This window comes from Lonchura striata, chromosome 4 (assembly GCF_046129695.1).
Source record: "Lonchura striata isolate bLonStr1 chromosome 4, bLonStr1.mat, whole genome shotgun sequence".
In the NCBI taxonomy this organism is placed as follows: Eukaryota; Metazoa; Chordata; class Aves; order Passeriformes; family Estrildidae; genus Lonchura; species Lonchura striata.
The window spans coordinates 76580847-76591598 of record NC_134606.1 but is presented as its reverse complement, the minus strand read 5'-3'; positions in this window follow the sequence as shown (position 1 = coordinate 76591598).

Below are 10752 nucleotides of genomic sequence, written 5' to 3'. Positions count from 1 at the left end.
TGCTGCAAGTGAAACATTCCATGCCTGTTAGATGTTTGGCATTGGTTTAGATAGAAAACCAGCTTGCATAAAGTAAAATGCTGACTTTTCCTTTCTTTTTAACACATTCTTATGGCATATTTACTGTATAACCAGTAGGTACTTTGCCAAGTTAAGATTAGGATTGAAAAATAAGGTTCTGTGCAACCAAAGACCAAGAGCTTATTAAGGTAAGAACTTGGCGAGTGCCCCTCCAGGGAACTGCAAAGCTTTACTAAGCTATACATACTGCAGAAATGATCAGAATCCTAATGCAAAACATCTCCCTACCTGAATAAAAAGGTCAGTTGGTTGGGGCAGTAGAAGTTTTGAAACCATAGTACAGTATAACTCAAATTGTACTGCTGCTATAAATTAGTATTAAAGCAAATCTAAATTGTATTTCTGTAAATTCAATTTCTGTCTGTTCAAAAGGAAAAACAACCCCACCAAAATAGCCAAAACCCAAAACCAAACAAAAAACCCTCTGAACCAAACTAAACCAACAAAAAACCCACACCAAAAAAAAAACAAAACAAAAAAACCCCAAAAAACAAAACAAAACAAAAAAAAAACCCACAAAAAAAACCCCAAACAAAACCACCCAATGCAACAAACCAACAAAAAACCAGCAAAAAACCTCCCAACCTCACAACGTGATTTTGATCTTATGGTGGGTCCACTTTTTCACATCCCCTTTGCAATTGGAGCTGAGGCTGTAATTTCACACTGTTCCATCTGCAGACATTCCCCCTTCAATAATGGAGAAATTCTGGTTGTTAGAATACCCTGAACTCACATTATCAGCCCTTCTTTTGGAGGGCTCTGCAATCTTCCACAGAACAGGAGTGGAGCTTTCTTCCCTTCCTACTGCACCTTCTTTTTTTGTGGGTGCTCTTCCACAGACAAATCCTCCTGCTGCTGCTTAACGGAGACTGTTTCCAAAATAACACCTTTTTTTTTTTTTTTTTCAAATGATGTGTTAGTGGGAAAGGTAAGCACACAAAAAGAAAGAATCCCCTCTAATCATATTGAAATAGGCCTTTAAGTGCTTTTATATTTCAATACTGAAAAACAAATGTTAATATTGCAGTAACCTGAGTTTAACCTCAGAACACTGCTGTAAGGGGCAAATATATCATTATCTCCATTTACCAGTGGTAGCCTGAAGCACAGATAGATTTTTGTGTGTCTGGCCCAAGGTCGTGTAGAAATGCTTTAGCAGAAGTATAATTAGATGCAAGATCTCCTGAGTTCTAGTCTAATATTTAATAGCTGTCCTTTCTGTGCTCTTAATGGTAATGGAAGGCATTTATACTTACCTAGGAGAACACTAGCCTGGAGAAATGGTTCTTTTCCAAGAATGGCAGAAAATAATTTTGTACTGTCTGTGATGGCTTTTCTCGACCTCGGCACACAGTTAGCTAAATTTTCCTGGGCTTAAACTCAGTAATACAAAAATCAAAGAGGTTGCAAAGTGCAATTCAGCAGGGCCTGTACAGTGAGCATGGTGAGGTTCCAGCTCGCTGCTGCTTCGGTGTTGTGAGTGATGTATATTCTGTTTAGAAATAGAGAGGAATTTTGTCCCTGCTGGTTTTGGCTGCTGGCCTTTTACCAGTCCATTTCAGCAATATAAACTCCAGCTGGTTACTGGTGGTGTATGCAGCAGCAATGTATGTGATGCTTTCTGCAGACAGCTAATTTTCTTCTGGGCCACAAAAGGCAAAATGCCTTCTTGCTCTCCTGAAAGCTAAGAGAGAAGAGAAACACAATTAGTCAGTGTCAGAAAGCTGTGGCAATAGGTGAAATCAGAGCGGGAGATTTGTTCATTCTTCTGCCATTGTTTTCTCTTGCCAATAGAATTTGTTTGTGTTTTCTGTAGCAGAGCAGTGCTTCCAAGGCCTCTGTTCTGGCAGAGCACAGGGGGCACTTCATCCACTTTCTGCATTTATTTCACCATATGTGCTCCATGTGGTCCCACTATGGACTGAACTACAACTTTCTAAGCTAAAGGATGTCTTTTTAGTATTTATCCTTCTGATGCCTGTTCATTAAAATGTGTTTTATGTACTGAAGATATACATGCAGGGATGTCGCAAAAGGATTCAGAACTTCAATTAAAATTTTGTAGGAAAAATAAAATCAGTCTTAGAGGGGCAAAATACTTCTTCGAAGCCTCACTAAGTTGCTTAGAAAAAAAACCCAACAAACTGCTGTCAAGTCTCTGTATATCACAGAAATATCTTTGTATTGCACAAGATTGCCAGTTACATGGAAATTAGGTCTTTTACTAAGGCAAACACAGCAAGTGATGCAGATACACTGGTGACACTGAGCAGGAAAATGTCTGTATAAGATCATTCTGAGATGTGAGGCAATATTAAATGGTAGGTTTGTTGTTGATTTTTAATTTTTCCATTGTTCCAGTGCCACATTTTTAAACTAAAGTTCACTGCTATTCCAAAATGTCTCTCTTCATGAAATTTAGCAATGGTCACAAAGGCAGGACCAAGCTCTTTACATAAGACCTATGTTACAAACCAAGCACAGGTTGCTATAACCTACTTGCTAATAAAACTCCACAGGAAAAAAGGTGAATGACACCATTTATTTGTCCTTGCTGAATCCAGAAAGGACACAATTCTTTAGTAATGTCACCCAATAGATGGCAGCAGCATCTTTACAATCAAATACTCTTTCAGCAAGTACAGAGACATTTGGGATGAATTTCAGCTTCTGGCTGCCAATTGACAAAAGAAATACGGTACTTTTTCTTTTAAGAAGTAGAATTATAGGAAAACATAGCAAAATGCATTTTTTCTAATGGGCTTTTGTCAGTTCTACTTAATACAACCAAAATTTCATTCAGCGGCAGGGCTGCTATTCACCCTAATCAAGAGGGAAAAGCACAGGTTGAATGGTTCCAAAACATCATTGATTCCTGGCTGCAAGAGAACTTGTTTCCCTTTATTGAACCAAAGCTGCAAGAGGGAATCTCCATCCCATGATGCAAGTTGGAAATTTGTCTGCACACATTGCACCTGCATGTGGTTGCACACGGGTGTGCACACACCCAAGCATACAGTCTTCAGGCTGTCAACTGACAAATAAAGAGAAAAACTTGTAGGAAAAAGCATTTTTATGTATACTGTTGTTGCATGGCTATTATTTAAGAAAGAAAGGTGAACAGATCTGTATATGAATGCATGTTGCCATGCTAGGAAAGATGAATCTGCATAGACAAAGATGAACACCAAAACCATGAACAAGTCAAGATTCAATACAACTCCATTCACAAATAATTCATATATTTGACAACAGTTGTTTCCTAATTTAGTGGAAAACTGAATGGGAAGTGACTGATTTTCAAATTTTGTTTTAACAAACTACTTCAAACTCATTGATCATTCCGAATGCCAACACTGTTGTATTTAGAACAAAAAAGATTTCTGTTTGGGAAGTAAAAAAAAAAAAAAAAGGTTGCTGATCACTTTCAGGATAATCTCCTCTTTCTCAGTTTGAAAATGTAATTAATTCATTAGCTGCCTATTTACCAGATGTAAATATTATGGGTGCTTGTAATTCCAGATTCTGAAAATAACAGAATGTGGTCACCAGAATCACCTCACCACACATAGAGAGTGTTGTTATTTTCTCAGCAATAACAAGACTGTTATTAAAATAATCCTGTTTGCACTTCTAGAAAACACACTGTATATCTTTACATGTTTCTTCACGGTTTTTAGAAGAGATTGGCATTTTTTAAAAGATGGTAAAATAAATTAAACTGTAATTTGAAAAGAAAATTATATAACTCTCTATCAGAAGAGCAAAGCTTCCCATTCAGCATAAACTGTGACATTTTATGTCCTTGCCCCACTAAAATACCTTGACTTTGAACAGGGCATTTTGCATTAAGCAGAGAAACCCCTATGCACCCATAATTACAGGCAGTTGTTAATTTTTATAAGCAGTGCATGATTTTGGAATAATTAAAACCGTGAAATCCATTCTGCAAGGCTGTTCTCATTTGAAAGAGGAATTTTAAAATTAGGATAATTAAGGTGAAAATATCATAACCCCCTCTCTTATTGACAAGCTAAATCACATAAAGTAAGAGTTGGCTGAATTCTCTGCTCTTTTGAAATGTTCTTTAAAACAATTGGTGAGCTATAGTTCAGATTGGTGCTCAATGCCTAATTAGGTTTCTGTGGAGCTGCTGTGCAGCAACTGCAGCAACATGTAAACTAGTAGCAGTTATATGTTATATTTTTAACTGAGTATAAGCATAGGAAATGGAAAGGACAATTGGAAGGAAGATGAAATTAAGATTTGTGAAATTTTAGAAATATCTGGTAGGGAACCATTCATTTTCTGTGCCCATCTTCTAGGCAAGCTTTCATACAGGAGGAGACTAAATTTCTTTAATGAAGGAAAGGGCAGGACATGAGCAGATGCATTTGGGGACTATTTGCAAATGTCCTTGCCTGGTTGTATTGATTTGGTACTGCAAATACCCTTTCAGCTCCCCAAGAGGTCCTTAAAGGAAGACAACACAGAAAGTGATAAACACCTATTTTTTCTCAGTTCAAGATCTGTACCTTCCCTGATGAATCTTTCAGGCGTGGTGTAGCATTCTATTTGTACAAAAAACGGAGAGTAATTGCTTTGGTTGGCATTATCCCACCAAATGTTGACTGCTTAATTGAAGATCCTAATTAGCAGTGTAGTTGTCCTAGGTTCTTATATAAATCAACAGAGGGAAGCTTCTGGAGGACAATTCAGGCCTTCCATTAACTCAGTCACTGCAGGATAAGCAGCCTTTTTGCACTAAGTCTTAATCATCTTTTTTACTAAAAAATGGTTGTTCTGTTGTTTCATATTATTGGGGTGAGGGTAGACACTTAGTTTTAAAAGTCAGACTCTTAAAGTGGTTCATTTTTTATTTTCATGCCATAACAGAATTTTTTATTTCCTCTGTCTGCCTTTTCTACCATTCTGTATATTCTTTATACCATTCTTTCTACCTGCTCTTAATGTTTGGATGAATGTAGAGGAGTCAAAACTGATTCAGAACAGGATTTCCAAGGAGAGAAAAAAAAAAAGTAAAAAAATATTACAGCATTGATCCTTTAAAACATCTGAAGAATTTCAGTCTTGAAGATCTTTAACCAGTGGCATGAAAGGGAATGGATACCTGCTCTCTCTCTTGAACTGGATTTATAAAATTCCTTAAAGTAATTTGTATTTTTGTTTTTCTAGGAATCTTATCATTCTGGGTTTAATATGCACGCTGAATTCTCTCTCCCATTCCCAAACACAACCTCACTGCAGATAATGACCAGTGATGGATTCATTTGCCATTTTTGGACAATTGCTTTACTCATTTCTTGTGCTCCCTGTGTCAGATTCTCTGCTGGTATGAAAGCCTAGAGAGCCTTAGACCTGAAGGCCAGACCTGCAGACAGACAGACTGACAAGGTGCTGCCGTCCATCCCAGCCGAATGCCCAGCTGCTGAGATCACCACGTTTCTGTTCCCTGCCCTCAGCAATGAAAAGCAGTACTTTAGTTTTGATGTCAGGGTTCTGAATTGGTTGGACCAGGCTGGGCTTTCACTCTCAGGTCTAGCTCAGGTTGCTTGAAGTGGTACAGGCATTTTTTTTTCCCTTAACAAAAGCAACAGAACATTATTTTTAGGTGCCTGAAGGGTTGGCTGGTTGAGTCACAAGCCAGCCCATGTAATCAGCTTCAGAACTTAATAGCATACAAGTGAGCAGACGTGCAGACTGCAGGATAAAGGAAAGTCAAATGCACACAGCAGCTCACTTCAGCTCTGCAATCACACTTGTATTTATTATTTCTCAGGATGTCGTGGTCCAGCATTTATAAAATTTAAATATTAATTTTAGAAGTCTTAATTATAGCAACAAGAATAGTTCTGCTCGGTCCCAAAAATAATATAGCAAGAAGCTATTAGCAATTTACCTGATTGAGGAACAGGTAGAGGTTTAATTAGAATTGGAAAATATAGTTTGTTTCTATTTGCATAGTAAGTAGGGAAGGAATTTGCTCATTTGGGTGAAGTTTTTACTTGGTTTTCACTATTAAAATAACAGGTTATCAACAAATTCACAAAAAAACTGTTCAATGGATGAAGACAAACATATGATTTGCATTGATACATTCCAGATTCTAGTCTATTTTGTTTATCTGTAAATATCAGTTAAACAGATACAAACGGTATATAAACAAAGTCTTTTTACAGCCATCCATTTATTTGATACGTGAAAATAACATAATGTACTAATTTGTTTCTCAATGGAAATCTAATTTTAATCACGTCCTGCACTGGCAAGTCAATACTTCTTAGTTTGCTATTTTTGTCTCAAACAGTGCTGTGCAATGAATTTCCAGTGGGATTTCCTGTCTTCCCATGGCTGCCGTGGAGCTCTCCATCCTGGCTCCCATCAGCAACCTAATTGAAATGTGCTGCTCTTAATTTCAGTGTTATTACTGACAGCAGCAGTCCAGAAGACCGTGCTATCATAAATACAGAAAAAACAAGGTTCATTGATAATTGCTGGAGAATGGAAAGACTGAGGTTGTGATCTGATCAGACTGGGCCAGGTCCCACAGCTCCTGCTGTGAAGACATCCCATCACAAACAGATCAGATAAAACAAGAATTTTAGGAGAGTACTATAAAATGTAAATAATATGTTTTACATCCCAGAGATGAACACTTCTTGACTTTTAACTGCACTATTAATTCAGATATTTTCTCTCCTTCATGCCCTACACTGAACTCAATAATTTTCCTCTTGTCTTTAAGGAACACAGAATGTGAGTTCTTGTTCTCTTTCTCTTCTTTTCCCCTTTTCTTTACTCACCATCCCTACTTTTCAGGATTTGCCTTTCAGGATGTCATTCACAACCCAATGGCCCATTCTTTTAGTTGACAAAGTTATTACATGTATGAGCTGATGTGAGAACTGTTACAGTACTTCACATTAGTCTTAATTTACCTTTGATGGATGCAGGGAAACTGTTTCATGATAAAAAAACCTTGTATTCATCTATCCAGTGTAGATATTTACAGTACAGTGAACAGTGAGAAATACTATAAAAATTGGTATTCAGTGCTTTCTGAGAAGAGATGCATATTTATTTACCCATTTTGTCCAAAGAGAAACTCTGCTTGAAGAAAAATTATTTTATTATTCTGAGGAAATTTTCTGTTTAAAAGATTCAGTACAGTGGGCTTGAGGGTAGGAAAAAGATGACCAAGCAGATTAAATACTTTCTAGCTTGGCAATTTTGTTATTTTTCTGAGATTGGAATTCAAATAGTAGTTTGTTCTGAGAAGTAATCACTGCATGCAAGGTAGAATAAGGCTTGCAGAATGTGAGAGAAAACAGTGAGTGGAGGACACTGGAAAATGGAAAACTGAGGTTTATTCTTCAAAGTTAAATCAGCTTCTTTGTATACCAGCAATAGACAGCTGGGCTTTTGCATTGCCTTTTTGCATCATGGCCATAAATTCTCTCCTGGGCATGAGATATTTGGTGGATTTTAGTGGTTGAATGAACAGTTTCTGATGAAAACTTTTCACTGGAGAGTTTCTCACTGGCTGAAGTCACTAGAGGAGTTACTTCAGAGCTGTACAATATCAGTGTACAACCCAGCCACCCTGATCATGCTCCTTCCTCCCTTAAAAAAACTGTGGTCACTTTTTTTTTTTTTTTTTTTTGTCTGCAGCTGAATTAATCAGCAAAGATTCAGTGGAAGTGGTGACAGTAAATTGCATAAGCTATGTGTTGCCCCAAGCCTGGTCTAAATTAATCTTCTCTGAGCTGTGTGTCCTGAATTAAGATCACCATACTGGCCTTTCCTGTAAATATTGTAGAAAATGTGGAATACAAATACCATGTGAAATAAAGCATCAAAATAAATGATCTGTTGCCTCATCTTTAACACAAAACTTGCCTCATAAAAACTGAAGGAGGTTTTCATGCTTTTGGAAATAGTTACTAATGATCCCTCATAAATTAACCCTTCTTTCTGGAAGTAGAAACCAAGGTAACATTGTTGGTTGCCATCAAAAAGTGGTGTGCTGTACCATTTACATCACTGGTCAGAAAATCACATCTGGACAGACAAAGCTGCGTCTGTTACCAAGGTTTGTTTACACAGCTCTCACTTAGGGTAGATTTCTCATTTATACAGGTGTTGAAACAACCCAGCAATGAAAATAGACAGAGTAAATATACCATCAAAAATAAAAAAAGAAATAGATACCAAAACCCAAATGGCTTTCTCTGACAGTGCTGAATGTACCATCTGTTTCCATTGCATTATAAATTTATATAGGACATTACTATGCAGTGCTGTTTCTGGGTAGCTTCTCATTTGCATTTGCTTTTGTTAAAAATGGGCACAACTGAAACCCAGCAGGCTGGAACCACTGGGCTTTGGAAAGAGGCACTCAGACCAGCCCGAGGTGCTTCAGCCTGAGCCTGGAGCCACAGCTGGATGGGGCAGCTGCCACACACCTATCCCATCCGTGTTAAAGCACAGCTCTGGATCCAGGCACCCCATGGCCCGTCAGGTGCTCAGGCTCCTGCTCCCACCTGTCTGCTTTTATTTATTTTAGTTTGCACTTTAACAAATGACTCATTACGATGACACAAGGCTTACCACCCAGCTATGCCAAAAAAAGAACCATAAAAAGACCCCATGTAATCATTTGACTCAGGCAGGCAATGTGCAATAGCAGCAATAAGGAAACTTCCAACGAGCACCAACAATACAAACTCGGTTGTCTTCGATTAGTTCTGTGCAGGAAAATTAAATTACCAGAACACAGAAGGATAACTATTGGCCATGGCCATGATTGTGATTAATCTCAATGTAAATCACCATCCAAAGCAACCTTTCATTCTGTGGCTGGAGGAAACCGAGTTACAGCTTTCTCACCCTGTGTGATAGTCCAAATCACTTGCAGGCAGAAATGGAAAAGCCAGAGAGCTTGTCAAATGTGAGTTGGTGACATATTGTCTCTGCTGGACTCAGTGCTGGGCAAGAGCAGATGTAAATGAAACTTCTCCCTGACATGCACTACTTTCCCTGCATTAGCAGTTTTGGATAGGCTTAAAAGACAAAAGATGCAGAGCCAGCTCCAAAAGGTAGATGTCTGTGGTGGATGTGTGTCTCCATGAGGAGATGTATTTGTGGAGCAAGGATTTTCATGCTTTTGCTTCACAGCACAAGGAGCTTAGATGTCTACTTTATTCCAAAAAGGAACAGCTGTATTTCCTGTCCTTTAATAAAACTGAAATAATATTTTATTTGGTTGAGTTGTCTCCATCACTGTTAACTTTAAGGGCTTCTGAAAGGAAGAGGAGGGAGAAATCAGCAAAGATTGAATTTGTTCAAAAAAAGTTCTTGCTGTACTATTTGAGCATGCTGCTGTGTAGGGGTGCTAGAATCAGTGTGAATGCAAAGCCTCCTGTGCTCTCTATTTGTATTTTTGGTAATCAGAAAATTTTTTCAAAGATACAATCAAAGCAAAGTTGAACCCCTCTCATATCTGTGGGGTGCAAAGGATTGTTTGCACAGTTTCTGAGAACCATAGCAATAATATCCACACCTCTGCAGACCAGTAGGAAATGTAATTTTGACACCAGGTTGGTGATGTGCATGGGATGAGGGCTTCTGCTGGCTTGCCACAGGAAGATTTAGATCCATCTTTCCATATTCTGGGCTTCAATAGCAGCCTGGGAGTCACTGGCTGTTAGATCCTGCTTGTGTCTCCAAGGCTGGTAGGACAAGCAAGGAGAATATTCATTTGTTGTTCTTATGTTCTCCATCTTCTGTTCGTGTAGACTTGAAATATCTGGGTTCTAGGCTGCTATGGTATAATGTTGCATTATATGTGGTATTGTGAAAATCCAGATAAACACAGAAATAACAGATATTTGGAATTTACTGCTTTACATTCAGTAAAAGATGCTGGTTACTTCTCTATATTATTTGTTAATGAAATGGAATTTTTCCTTGTAAAATTCTCAGCTGGCATTTACTTGTTGATCAAGCCACTACTTTTTAACATTTTGAGGTTGTATTCACCAAAAATTTGGTATTAATGGATTTACATTTTTTTCTTTACACTGCCATGCCTCACTGATAGACTTCCAGAGAAGGAAGAGCTCAAAATTGATGTATTCATTGAGAAACTGCAGAATTAAGCCTGCTATGCATTTGCTGCAAAGAACCTGGAAGTATAGAAGGCAGAGAATCTGGAAGCAGGAATATGATGAATATAAGGTAAAATCAGCATTTCTGGTAGATATGTAATGTTACAAATTATTGTGAATAGCTTGGTAGTTTAATTTAGCCACAGGTTTGTGACAATATGAGGGACCTCAGCCTTGACTGTCCTGAGATCATGCAATACTTGGTGAAGGATTATTCAGCCGTATTTCCTGTTCTAGATTTGCTGTTCATAAAAATGGTAGCCAAGTTATACTAAAGACTCAGAATCTACAGAGAGAGATTTTTCCCCCAAGTAGAAACTAAAAATCAAACAACTTTCTGTCAGTGCTAAAGCGGTTTAAAAGTCATATTGATCATATTGAACAATGAAATTGTTTATGTTTATGGCTATCTTACCAATCAAAAAATTATGTAGAGAAAATAAATTTTCATAAATTTCTATGAGGAGAAAAGAACTCC